Source organism: Trachemys scripta, chromosome 8, assembly GCF_013100865.1.
Source record: "Trachemys scripta elegans isolate TJP31775 chromosome 8, CAS_Tse_1.0, whole genome shotgun sequence".
NCBI lineage: Eukaryota > Metazoa > Chordata > Testudines > Emydidae > Trachemys > Trachemys scripta.
The window spans coordinates 73,065,485-73,080,462 of NC_048305.1; positions in this window are offsets into that span (position 1 = coordinate 73,065,485).

The following is a 14,978-nucleotide window of genomic DNA, read 5'->3' on the forward strand; positions in this document are numbered from 1 at the left end:
AAGAGCCCCTCTTTCTACTCTCCAGATCCTTTCTTAAGATTGTGCACAGGTAAACCTCTTTCATAAGGTTTACTATGTACAAACATATATGCCATTTTATACTACTGGTCTATTTATTGGATTAGCTAGAGGATTTGATGTGCAAGCTTAAGATGATATTGAAAACACATATCACTTCTATTGTAGCTAAGAAAATCAGCTTTAGAATTAGAGAGACCTTGTATCAGGCATTATGTATAGACCTTTAGCTTTTTATCATGGCTGTTCTTTGTTGCTATGGCAACCGAATTAACCATTTCATTAATATAATAGAATAAAACATATTTATTCATTTCTACACTCCTGGATAATCCACATTCAGGCATCAACACGTTTGTGTCCTTTCTCTCCCTAGCCCCAAATATCTCAGTGCTTCAAAAGGTTGTGGGGTTTAAAAAAAAAAAAGCTATATATTTTATAATTAAATTTACCTTGGTTTCATTGGCTGGCTTCTGTTAAGTGTCCCCTGAGTAGAGAAACAGACTTCAGAACCAGCAACCTCTGAAAGCAGGAAAACAGTCATTTAACCTCATATAATAATGAAAAGCACTTGTTTCTGATCAGCCCTTTGTGCTAAGATTGACAAGATGTGTTCTATTGTAAATGTTAATGGTTCCCTCATCAATGTATGTTACCCAAAATGTTGCTAAGCCATAGTTTTAAAAGCAGGTGCAGTGATACACACTATATTAATGTGCTCCCAGTTGTGCCCACAGTTTGTGATGGTGAATGAGAGCAAATGTCCCATTGTGAGGAAATGTTAATTTCAAAAAGTCCACTGGTCAGCAGAAAGGAACCATCACTGCAGCACTATGCAGTGTGAGCGTTCCTTGCACATTTACATTTATCCTCTCTCCTCACAAAGTTCCATTTATACTGGTACACTTGGGGGGTGGGGGGAAATTGATCCTTAGTTCTGATGGGCGTGCGCACAGCGCATCTCAGAAGAGAAATGCAAACGTGACTTCAGTCTCTCCTTTGCAGTACCTTCAGTGTAAGTCTGAGCAATTTAAAGACTGTTCTAAGTTACACTAGCTCTGAATGGGCCCAAGGGACTGCTATGGGAGCTAAGGATCAGCCAGACATAAGAGACCCTGCTAATCACATCCCAGTCCTCCCCAAATACACAACACAACAAAGTGGTGGCACATGAACCTGCAAGCTCTATGCCACCAGCAGATCCCCCCCCAGAACAGGGCGGGGGGATCCTTCTGAAACTGGATATGCTGACTTTCCGGCTGCTTGGCAGGTAGCAGACACCTGGTGCAGTGCAGGAGCTGAGCCATTGTTTTGTTGTTCTTCCAAAACATGTTTCAGTGCAAGATACATAGGAAGAATTTTATCTGAAATTTCTCTTTATTGCCAATGTCATGCCCATGGCCACTATAACTGCATTAGAGTTTGTTTTTGATAATCTAGCACTAAAGTTAGTAATATGAAACTGAAGTTTTACTGGAAACAGGGCAGATGTATATTTGCAAATTGAGTTAATTAACTTCAAAGGTATAGGTCTTCTCATTAAAATGGCAAATCTTATTAGTAACAGCACACTAGGGTATTGGCTGCTATAGGACTGTTTGTTCATTTCTGTTTGAGTGACTGTATAAATTATATAATCTACAAGCACTGGTCAAATCTATATCATTCACTTATGCTGGGGTCTCTACTTGAATTACATTTTAACAGATTCCTCCCAGGCACTGCATTGTGTAAGAAATGTCCAGAGACTCAGCAGGTGAATGTTCATAATAATGAAGCTGGAAGGGTGAAGGATCGCATTTCACCCAGTGGTACAAGAACCTCAACACAAACGCTCGTCATGTATAGGAAAAGCACCAGTGCTGAATGCTCTCACTGACTTGTGTAGTTCAATATATAGTGAAGGCATCCTGCCAGCCACTTAGTAAAACGGGACTAATTTACTTTTAATATTGCAAAATGCTATTTTCTGGCCTTTTGAAACAGTAAACTGTACTTTCTAGTCGTGCAATGGTAGGCTTGTGAATTCAGGGACAGATCCATTGGAACTATGACAATTAACATCAGCTGAGGATCTGTTCTGTAGTGATTAATAAAGAACTCATAAATCCCCAAATGTGATCTAAACCTAAATGTTACTTTTTTCTCCCAGAATTGTAATCACTATACGGGGTGACATACCTAGTCTGTTCTATCTTTTGTCCTAGCTATCGAACTACTCAGCATTGTAAAAAATAATAATTAAATAGTAATCATTCACTTTAGATGCATTCAACAAATAAGAGCAAGTCATTTTCATTGGCGGAAGGGGGAATTAAACAAATTTGTTGAAGTTCTAAAAATCAGACTCTTAATTTCAATGTCTCCTTTTGCCAGTCTGTAAAATGGAGGTAAAATACTGCATCCAGCACTTTGAATATGTATGAGGTATGTCAGTATTAAGTATGATTTCTTTTCACCGTTTGCTGCAAATCTTTTGTACTTATTTCTTGCTTGATATCAATGGTTTCTAAACCTAATTCATTTAACAAAATGGATATGTAAGAATGATGTCATAGTTGTATTTTAATGTACTTTTAACTATATGCAGAAAGAAAGGATTTGCCTATTCATTCTGGCATGTTGCTTCCAAATGCCTTTACAGCTATTAAAATTATTTATGTATTTATTTGCACTGAGACAGTAACTACATATCCTAGTCAAGGAGTGAGCATGCCTTGTGCTAGGCACTTTACACACACAATGCAAAGCCAGCCCCTGAGCTCTTGGGCAACTGAGGTCTTGGGTTTGATCCTTGTGTGTGAGGCTGTTTATAATATAGCTAAGTAAATCATATTTCCCATTAAAAATAGTAAACAGGGACATTAGAGGTAAAGTAGCCTCATCAAAGTCCATGGGACTGTGCAGGATCAGGCCCCAAAATTGCATTAGTTGACAAATTGTATCATTCTGCCGGGATATGATATTCTTGGAGTTGCTTCCCTTTTCTGCACAAGAGGGCAGCGTTTCACTAAATCCAAGGAACGAGGAGCTCAGGAAGAGCTTTTGTCAGTTTGCACTAAGGCTACCACATGCAATATCTCACTAATTGTTTGGATTTTCTAATTGTTTCAGTCACAAGTAATTTAATGCATGATGTAAGCTATTGCCTAGTTTACAGCTATTAACTAGCTATCTAAAGAAAGTATGTATCCCTAATGTGTCAGGAATTCCAAAGCTTGTTAACTATTTTCCTGTCAGCCCTAAGATTTGAGTGGTACACTGCAATCCAAATGTTTATAGTACTACTGCCATTTTATCGCCAATGTTACATAAATATTTGAATACCTTATTCCATTGTGGGTTACAGCTGTCTTTTTGTAATGAATGAAAAGTGTAACCTTCAGGTTATGATAGCGTACATGCTGCTGAATCGCTAAACTTGAAGAGATGTGTTTCTATGCTCAGATGTCTGGCTTTATCCTGATTATCATTCTATAATATGGATTGAGGCCATATAAGGAAAGTGGCTGGCATTAAAATGTCAGCATTTCCCAATACTTACCACATTACAATATCAGTGATACTATAGCATTTCTCTATTTAGTACTCAAAATTTACCAGCCATTAGCACACACGTGTATCAGAGCTATAGCAGTTATTATTTCCTATTTCAACTTTCTAGAGGCCATCACTGTATGTGGAAAAAAAATAATTTCTAGAGAGACAATTAAAATTTAAATTATTCAGTTAACAAAATAAAATTGGTGACATCTTCATAAAGGAGGGGGGAAACTGTTATTGTTTTTATATATGCACTCAATTAGCCAGATTTGAGTACAAACAGAAATAAAGTGATTATATTATAGAAATTTCAATAGGAAAAGAATCAGGGCCTTATCATTTAAACAGTGGTGAAACATTTCTGAAAGGAATCTTCAGCAAACAAACAGGCTTACATGTATTCATCTGTTATACATTCCTTATAGAGTTACACATTTCAAACCCCTATTTCTAAGCAAGTTGATTGAGCAACTAGTGAAGAGCCATCACCAAGTACATTTATCCACAGCAAATATCATAGAGCTTTCTCTATTAGGCTTCAAGCCAGGTTGTGAAGGAGAAACAGTGTCAGTAGTACTAATGTACCTTCTCCTGTGATCCCTGGATAAAAAGGACACATCTGTACCCATACCCTTAAAATGGGCCATTGCAGTTCACTATGGAAACTCACTGGATATTGCTGTCCTCCTGCAGCAGTGTGGTTTTTTGGGGGGCGGATCAGGAAAATTGATGTGGGCTGAATACTTTCTAGAGGACCACACCCACCGGATGGGGCTGAGCACCTGCCTTCTTGGCAGAAGAGCCGTCATTTGTGGAGTATCACAAGGCCCGGTGCTCTCTCAAGTCCTAGTCAATATTTACATGCTGCCACTGAGTGAAATTCTCTCTCTCTCTGGGGGTTCAAATAGCACCAACATGGAAAAGATACCCATATTGTTAATTCTTTATGCATATGTGAACACTGTCATTATCCATCTATCCCACTTTGTGGCCCAGAGCAGCAAATACACGAGGATGTGTAGCCTGAAATTAACTCCAAATGAAACAGGGTTATTGCTCACAGCAAAAGGGAATGCTTTCAAGAGCTTACTGCCATTATGATATCTTCAGCAGTAAAGAATGTCCTCATGGGGCATCTTTTGAAGTCCTCAAAGTCTGCAGCCTCGTGGTTCTCTAAACTTCTCACTGGCATTAGATTCTCACATAGCATTGGTCATAACATACGCATTCTGCCTCCTGTGACCACCTAGCCTGTCTGGGTGGCCTTGTCATATGTACTTTCATTATCTCCAGGCTCGATTATTGCAGTGCAAAATACTTTGGCTTGAAAACAGTCACCTTGAATATATTGCAATCAGCAGCACACCTATTCAGAAACATGGGTCTCAGCGAGCACATCCATGTGGACGGCGGGAAAATATTTTGGTTACAGGTGTTTGTCCTTCCTCTGTTGATAACAGGCGAGCATCCATCAGTGCCACTGATTCTTCTCTGATGATACCTTAACCATCTTTGAGTGCTCCACTGCTAAGGAACAATGAAACTATTCACCTCTAGGATCAGCCTCATGGACACGGGATACAGAGCTTTCTCAGCTGCAGGCCTAAGACCTTGGATTTTATTTCCATAAGAATTAAGAATGACCATAAACCGCACAATTTCTAGGTTCAAATGCATATTCCCTCTATGCCCTTGCTTGCCCATAGAGCAGTCCATAATTAAAGCTAGTTGAACATTTTCAATTTCTGAATTTTTTCTGGAAAAATGGGGGAAATTTTCCCACAAAAACATTAATGGGAATTTCCCCCCCCATTTTTCCAGTCAGTTCCACTCAGATCTACTAGCATCTCTAGACCAGAACAGGGGTGGGACTTTTCAGGCTGCAATCTAGAGCCAGCATTATGAGTCAGTGGCTGCATTATTTATAAGTGGAAGACAAAGCCAAGTGAAAGTAAACGTACTTCACCCACAAGAGATGATATTTTATTTAGTTTTTAGCATGGTGTTTGTGGAATATTAGTTTTTGTGTTATATACACAGGGCATCTTTTGACGCTGCAGTGACAACAGTAGTATTTGTCTGGAAATGCTGCTTTGAGGCACCTAAAATTTACATCCCATATCCTCTAGAACTGTTGCACTGAAAGTGAAAGGATCAACACAAACGATGAATGACACCTAGAGCATCAGTACAAGTTTTAGTTTTCATTACAAAATAAGGGCTGCTTTCAAAGTACGAGACTCGTCTTTTCTTTGGAATCAGTAACATCCATGTGCCTCAAGGGTGGTGTCTACAATTTATTTGCACTCATTACAGTCACTGCTATAACTTACTGATGACTCAGTGGCAAGACGTGAATAATGCAGTGCGAGTCACCGTAGCTCTTTAAAGTAAAATGTGGAGCCCACACAGCAGACTTTTTTTTTTAATCTGTGTTTTTGTGTGTGGTGAAGCTAGGCACAGCCAGAATGTTAAAATGCAAAACAGTACCGAGGTCTTTTGCAAACCTCATCTTGCAATTCTACACATTCGAATGCTGTATCATTTCCTTTTTTAATTGCGTTGACTTTTGTAAGAGTTCACTGCAGCAATCCATGTATGTTTCCTCCCTGACTTTTATTATTCATTTAAATATCATGTTAGTTCCGTAGAACTATATGGAATAAACAGAATAATTCAGAAATACTACTGAGCTGATGCTACTCTGCCAATTCCCCTTTATCCTTTTGGAGTACAAAAGGCTGTGTTGGACTTCTTTACACCATTTGCCAAAACATGCTTTCAAAAAGACACAGGCACAAGTTTAACTTGATGTGGCAAGGTAGTTGGGGGTTATTAAGCCATGGGCAAGTATGGCGGAATGGAAGAGGGCATGTACAAGGAAGAGGCATATGATGATTTTGTGATGATTTCCTTCCTCATATAGCTGCAGATGATCAAACTTATTTTTAAAAATATTAGCACTATGAATTGGTGAGCGTCTCAAGTGTTAGTGTTTACAGATGGCCTAATTTGGCAGCCATAAACATTATGGGAATTAGAAATCTGGTGGGAGTTAAAGGCTGCCAATACTGAAGTATTACAATTAGGATAAACTACCATTCAATGAATGTTTATCACTTAGTACCACTACAAACTCCATACGGTGCCCTCCTGCACCAGCATCAGGTGTATGTTAATCACACTGCAGGTCAATCAAGCATCATCATTGAAGATTGACAGCTAGACTTCCTCCCATCCCCCATGCAGACAGTTGGAATTACTGTATGTGTAATACAATTTATTTGTGGGCCTAAAGCCTGAGGAGAGTGGCACGTAAACAGATCAGCAGTGACTAAACAGTGAGCAAGGAAAAGAACAGATACATTAGGATATATTCCGGTCTGTAGATTATAAAGTGCCTCACTTGCTGAATATATTCTAAAGCACGACAGGATGTGTTAAGTGTGACAGATGTTTGATCTCTTTCAGTTGTGACCTCCAGCTATACATATTCTTTTGCTGGTTACCATTCGTAGTACCAGCTACCTATGTACCATTGCTGGTTACTGTTCATGTACCAGGTACCTATGGGCTCAAGAGGCAGGGACACACTTGGCTCAGCAACCAGAAGGTGTAGGGTGAACCACTACATTGGTCCACATTACTGCCAGAGAATCAACTGCACTGGGGGGACCTCCTGGCTAGCCTAGTTTTAGGACCAGTTTGCTCCAGTGTGTGCTGTAATCACAGCACTAGGGAGATTCTGGCCCACTAAACTTTCAATAATCTGACTAAAGCTTCCTTCTGTTTCAGTTGCACTGGTTTTGGACTCTTGTCTTTTGTGATTACACCAAACTCACTAGTTCTCCAAACCAAACCCTTTCAGGCCTTCTTTATAAATACTCATACATCATGAAAGAGCCCCAGATAGCACAAATACATTGGATCTTCCATTGCAAGTCTCCTTTAATCACTGTTATCTGCAAAAAAAACCCATTTGTGTGACACAGATAATATCAGCTTCTCTGCACTTGATGCTTTTATGGTAAATTCAGATAGTTTGACGAGAAGCAGTGTAGAAACCGCAGCGAAAAGCCATGCCCGTTCAAACATGCCACGTGACAAAGTGTGCTGGCCCCCTTTAAGACCAGGTGCCACCGAGACTGAACAAGCCTAGGAAGGTATACTAGAAGTCTGCCGGTGAGGGGGGGTCAGAGTGAGGGGTAAAAGGCAAGTCAGCCACTGTAGGGAGCATTTACAAGGACAAGTGAGGCAAACAGCTGCCTTACTTATGAGACCCTTAGGGCAGGAGCTAAGGTAGAAATACCAGGCCTCGCCTACTTTCCTACGGTGCCTCCTGGTGGGGGAGAGGGAGTTGGGCAGAATCCTCTTCCACTAAGGAAGAGCTGATTAAAGGACTGCTGGAGGAAGGGCTGAAGATTTCTGTGGGTTTGGATTTTCTAATTTCCCCTGGAAAGAAGAAGACTCTCTGGATGGGCCAAAGAAAAAAGCCTGTCTAGTCAGAGGAACATTTGCTCTCCAGTGAATGGAAACTAAGACAGCAGCTACACCTCCATGCTGGGCAGAATTATGCCACTGTTACATGCCCCATTACATTTAACATTTATTTTCTCAGACCCACAAATGATTTGATAGTGTTGTGAAAATCTCCAAGAAGGATGTGTTGAACAATTTTGCAAACTACCTGGACCACCCATCAGAGTCCCACCTGCTGGAATAACAAAGCTAGTAATTTGATTTTTTAGGGGAAACAGGTAAATTTAAGATCCACTGTGCAGCAGCATCTACTGTAGATAACGCACACAGTTTCCATTTCTACCAATGGGAGAACCTTCACACTTGTAGTTACTTGCTAATTATATTTACGGAAACTATTTCTGGGGAAAAAGGGGTAACTATGACAAACTAATGCATTCTTCCCATCTTTACATCATCAAAAACTGATGGCATGGTGATGGTTTATCCAGCTGGGTGGATTCTCTTCTTTAAGCCAATGAAATACTTTTTTTTAAATGATCAGTTAAAAAATTAATGTAAAGGAAACTTGAGCATGAACCTATAAAACATCCAAACGATATAGCAAGCATTGCAAGTAAGGCCTAATCCTAATGATGATAGCACATTATGAGTTAAACCCACAAAAAAGTGGCCTAGTGCTACATCTTACAACAGCCAGGTATGGGATAACATCATACCGAAAGCAAAAGATGGGGCTGTCACATCTTAAGATCTACAAGTTATTGCTAATGACAAAGACTACCGTGGCAATGACATTCTAGCATTACCAGGACTTAAATTATGCTCTCAAAATCCAAGGATCTACATCATAGATGGCCCCAGCTAAATGACACACACTAGAAATATTTGTTTATCCCATTTTTTCAAAACAAATTCTAACAATTATTTAAAAAACTAGCTTATGCATTATGCATAAACTTCATAAATGGCAAAATTTTTATGTGACCTGTTATTAATTCATTGTAATATTGCTGGTAAATCAGCTAGCTTCTGAGCTTCTACTAGCTGTGGCTAAAGGAGTTGGGGGTGGGACAGAAGGGGACCATTTGCAGCTCTGATTCTGGAGTGAGGTCTCTACTGGCCTCAGCTCCAGTCCACACTAGAGCAGTCTCGATGGTGCTCTAAAATATACTGGCTGGTAATAGGTTGGTCACCAGCTAAAACTTGGAGGAGCATGGTCACAGCTCCTACATCAGAAGTTGCAGGGGAGTGGGAGTGCACTAGCTAGGCACTACCCAATGCAGAGGGATACTTGGCTGTTTTCTGGCCCCTTTGTGACACTGAAGTTGCTCAAAGGGGCTAGAGTGAAACTTGGAATCCACTCCAATAAATTCAGTTAGGGACAGATCCTGTCTAATCCTCATGTGCAGCAGCCCACCAGATGCTGGAGTGGGCAGTGAGGCAGTAGAGCCCTACCTATTCTATTTTTTTCAGGTTCTTATACCACACTCATCACTGTATAATATGTGAGTACCTTCTATAGTGCATCAAGCAACATGACTTAGCACCTCTCTTGTTGTTGTTTATTCTCCAATTCTCTCCCTAGGAGAGAGGTGTGTGCAGTGGACTGTCTTGTTTTGGTTGTTTTTTTGTACATATACATGCTGCTATGTGTTTGCCTTTCTAACTAAGTCAAAGCAATGCACCTTGCATGTAGACCTTGTCTACACTGGTGGCTGTGTGTAGAGCACGTTTTAAGCTACATGTGGCAGTGAAAGGCAGGCTGCATCCATGCTGCAGTGTGTAGCTACATGTGGCAGTGAAAGGCTTTGGCAGGGGGGAAGAAGCAGGACACTACACTGCTAAAAATAGATGTGGGATGCAGTGCTTGGGCATGAGCTATCCGTGTAGGGTATAAACTCTAGCATTCTGGTGCATGTGTACTCTACTCACCTAAGCAATGCCTCACTGTCTACACTGTTATGTATACCCATGCTAGCTGGTGTGCACTGTCTGTACTCTACACACATCTGTAAGTGTAGACCTATCCTTAGAGTAGAAGGTGGTGAGATTTGTGATCATACTTCAATCCTGAGGAAGTTCACTCCATAGTCTCAGACTGACCCCTGAGAAAGCTCTGTCTCCCATACAGTCAAGCTTTACCCTTATTATAGCAAGTCCTCTTGTGCCAGAGCAGCGGCGTTATTGACTCAAATCTTTATCCCTGAGCTTTAGGTGGTCTTTTAGATACCGTTGGCCCAGACCATTGAGTGCTTTGAAGATAAGGACCAAGACCTTGAAATTGATTTAAAATTCTATAGGAAGCCAATGCAGAGAGCAGAGAACAGGTTTAATGAGCTCACCATAGCCTGTGTTGTTGAGGAAACTTGCTACAGCAATCTATACTAGTTGGAGTTTCCTAAGCAGTGAAGGCTTTTCCATGCATAGGCCCATAGAATGAGACTGGCAAACAGAAGGAAGAGGGCATACCCCATAAAGGCACTGGTTAAAGCAGCATGTAATAGGAGGTAGACCTCTCACCACATCAGGCAAGGAGGAGTGGAAAGTGTGTGGGCATGATGCTTACCCAAGCCAGGGAAAGGAAGTCAAACTATGCTCCTATGTCTCACCCTTCCCCTCCCCATTACTTTAAATTTTGTCTATTCTAAAGGGGTGTAGTAGCAAGCACTCTATGCACCAGGGGGCATCCTTGAGTCAGAGTGCTTTCCATTGTGATGCCACACAGCTCCTTATAGGGTGCTCCAGAGGCTGGAGAGCTAATTCCCTGGATGACCAGCAGGAGGCACTGCAGGGGTGAGTCTGGACCCCTACACACACACACACTCTCTCTCTCTCTCTCTCTCTATATATATATATATATAAATGCATCACATTCTATGAAATGGAATAGAAAAGAAAAATGTTTCTAGCCTAGTACAGGCTTTTTCCTCTTAATGCAGAGTTTTATCAAATTTAATCAGGCAACATAATTCTAGTCTGATGCTAAATTCTAGCACTTGTGACTAGTAAAAAGCAATAGAAAAAAGGATATAGGTTGGGTAAAACCATTTTCAGGTTACTTTTCCTTGTGTTAAAACCAGAATTTAAATGGGTTCATCATGTGAAGAAGACTAAAAGATTACTGAAAGTAGAATAATCTTAATATTTAATTTAAAAACACACTAATGTGGCTTTTGATTTTGAATATCTGAAAGACCATGAACTATACTTATATTTCTTCAGAAAATTAAGAGGGGGGGGGGAAAATCAGAGCTGCACTGGCAGGAATGTAAATGCTGTTTGCTAAAAAGTAAGTGATTCTGGCTTCTAGGAGTGGCCCACATTCTGTAGTAGGGACAACAGGCTCATGGGAGATGCCGAATTAACCCATGTGTCATGACTTATATCTACAAATATAAGAGCTAAGACTGCAAACTGATAGTCATTATGCATGGGAGAACTAGACAATCTACTGACTTCAATGGGAGTTAATCATACCTTATATGTGGAAAATCAGGCCCTGTGTCTTTAACTGCTATGGTTTGGCCTAACCATTGCAAGAATTTCAGTTGTGCCTGAACACAACATAGTGAGGTAACCATAATTTTCATTTCCATATCTCTGCCTCAATGACGTCAGAATGCTTTCTCCAAACATTAATGAGTTAGGCATCACACAATCCCAAAAGGTGGAGTAGAAGCATTTCATTTTCATTTTGCAGGGTGGAGAAATTAAGGCCAAGTGACTTGTCCAAGGAAGTCTGTAGCAGAGCCAAGGGTAGAAACCATTCCCATGTGTTAAATACAAAACTATCCTTCCTCCTTGCATCCATTTACTGACTGGCCTTACTAGTCTGTTTTTAAGACAGATTAATTACATCAGTATGTTTCCCCTTAATCTATATTGGACAAGAATCTCTGCTATCCTTGGAACAGCACAAACCCAGACTATGGCCCAGTCTGTGATTGTTTAATGCCACATTATGTATTTTTTCATCTATTTTGCATGTTCCTAGACCTGCTGTTAATCAGAGAGATGTTTTGAGACACTGGCTGCCAGGCATAGCAGCTGTCATCAGTCCACAGTAGCTGGTCAGTATATGATTTTAAATTACTCACAGGAGGGGGCACCACACTGCCCTGCATTCACACTGTTCGCAGCTGGATAACTATGTTGGCAAAACCCAACCTACTCTTGCATTTTCCATTAATAAACACCAGTGAGCAGCTATGGTAGAGGCCAGAAAATAATCTACCATTGTTAGGAATATCACAGACATTTCTCACAAATACGTCCATCTGTAATGTAATACTTAACTCTCAGCAGAGACAATTCTTTGATGCATGTTATGTCAATTCACATCAAGTGCCTCTAACCAAATGCATTACTAACATTCTCCCTTTTATCAGGGGGTAGCCGTGTTAGTCTGTATCTACAAAAACAACAAAGAGTCTGGTGGCACCTTAAAGACTAACAGATTTATTTGGGCATAAGCTTTCGTGAGTAAAAACCTCACTTCTTCGGATTCTCCCTTTTGTCTACAGTAGCCGTCCTTTAATGTAAGAAGAGGCCCTTGTTTACTAGCAGTCCTCTTCAGCTGATGCCAAAACTGCTTCACATTACTTCAGTTTCCCACCTGTTAAGACAATTGTTTCACAATTGCCTCAGACTCTCATGAGTTCATCAATTGTTTATCCTGGCTGAGGATAATCTCATTATAGATAATCTTGTTTACCAGACATACTGTTCATAGGACAATGCTATTAATTCACTCTTCCCTCCTCCCCACACATTCCAACCCTTTGAAGGTTTGCCACCTAGAACCCATCATATAACTGAATTCCTATTACCTACCATGCGCTAGTTTCACAAAGGGAATTTCAATGCCTAACTCCTAGGTGCCCTGCTGCCTTGTGGAAGTCACAGCACCTAGTTAGGAGCCCAGAGTCCCCAAGCATTGCATGGGGAGAGTTGGTCACCTAAGAAAGGGATTCACAGAAGCTGGCAATTTGACCCAGGAGCTGCCTCAATTAACCAGGAGTGATATGCAGAGGAAAGGAGTGGAGCTCAGGGCTCAGATCCACAGGGAGTCTGAGGTACTTTTTCTAAGGTGGGGATTCTCAGCTATGAACCCATGCCTGGAGTTAAGCCTCTACATCAGGCCAACTTTTTTTTTTTTTTTTTTTTTTTGCAAAGACACAGGCACACCTCTCCCCCTGTTACAGCCGAATGGTTAGGCCCCTCACCCAGGATGTGAAACAAGTTCAAATCCCTGCTCTGCCTGATTTTTTTTTTTCCATCAACAACTTGAACCCAGACCTCCCACATCTCAGGTGAGTGCCTTAACTACTAATATATATATATATATATTATATATGCATCCGAAGAAGTGGGCTGTAGTCCACGAAAGCTTATGCTCTAATAAATTTGTTAGTCTCTAAGGTGCCACAAGTACTCCTGTTCTTCTTTTTGCGGATACAGACTAACACGGCTGTTACTCTGAAACTTAACTACTAATCTTTTACACACATTCACTCTGGCCATCAGCCCCCAGGATTCCTGACCTGCTCACTTCCTCCTGACTCTTCAGGTTTCCTTTACTTGCTTAGGATAAAGCTTTTCTAGACAAGCTATAATCAAACACAGGAAAAACAAACAAGGTGGATGAGGTAATATATTTTATTGGATCAACTTATCTGTCCCACCAACAGAAGTTGGTCCGATTAAAAAATATTACGTCACCCACCTCATCTCTCTGATATCCTGGGACCAACACGGCTACAACAAAACTGCATACAAAGTCTGTTAATAGTATTTGCCCTGAGAACAAAAACTTTCCCCAATCTGGCCACCCTGGACTGCTTCCCACTCCCCTAACAGTGGGGATTGTTACAACTTTGTCCTTGTAAACATTACAGGCTGGGTTTCAGGGGGATTAACAAGCCCCAGCAGTTTATGAACTGTGTCCTTTAACTCTTGCCTCCCCGGCCTGGAACCCCAAGACTTTTTTCCACTTGGCTACACTACCTACAACCCCAAGCACCTGGCTACTACGTAGATTTTTTTTTTTAAAGGAATAAGTTTCATGACTTAAATTGTAAATAATAACTCTAAAGCTCCCTTGCTATGAGGGTAATCTCTTGAAAGCAGTAACTGTGCTAAGACTTACTGAGCATGATTTATTAGGAAAAGATTTTCAGAAAGCCTAAAGTAAATCATATTAATAAATACTAATTTATAACATACAGCTTCATCCACAAACAGTTATTTAAAGTTAGTTATGATTTTCCCTACTATCACATAATCCGTTTGCTAATTTCTTCCACCTATGACATCTTGTTTTAAAACTATGGCCCCAATCCTGCAATAAGCTTCATGTGAACAGACCCTCTACCTGTGTGGAGCACCAAAGAGTGAAATGGGATTCTGTATGGGCTCAGGAATCTCACGTTACAAAGCTCAGTGCAGAGTCAGGGCCTGAGACTTTAAACCTTTCGAGCAGGGACCATCTTTTGATGTTTCTACAGCACTAATACTATGGGTTTCCAACTGCATTGGAGCCTCTTGTCACGCCTACAATGCAAATAAATAATAGAATAAACCCACACAATAGTGACCACCACCTCCTTTTTTGTCACTGAGAAATAAGAAGTGCTTGTGTTAGTTCTCAATTTTTTTAAATCTGTGTGACAATTCATGTTAATAGCACATTAGATTAAATATTAGTACACATTATCCATCATTATTACAAATCTCTTGCAGAGCTTTCTAATTTGTTTTTGATGGGCAATATGAGAAAAACTAACTGTACAACCCTTTCACAGCAAATTCTGCCAGCAATCTACAACCTATTGGAATTCTCATTCTTATCTCTTATTCCTTCTTTGTTCCATTCAGATTGTGCTGTGAAATGAACAGCTCAGGTATAGTGTAAAGTCAAGCACAATTGAACATTC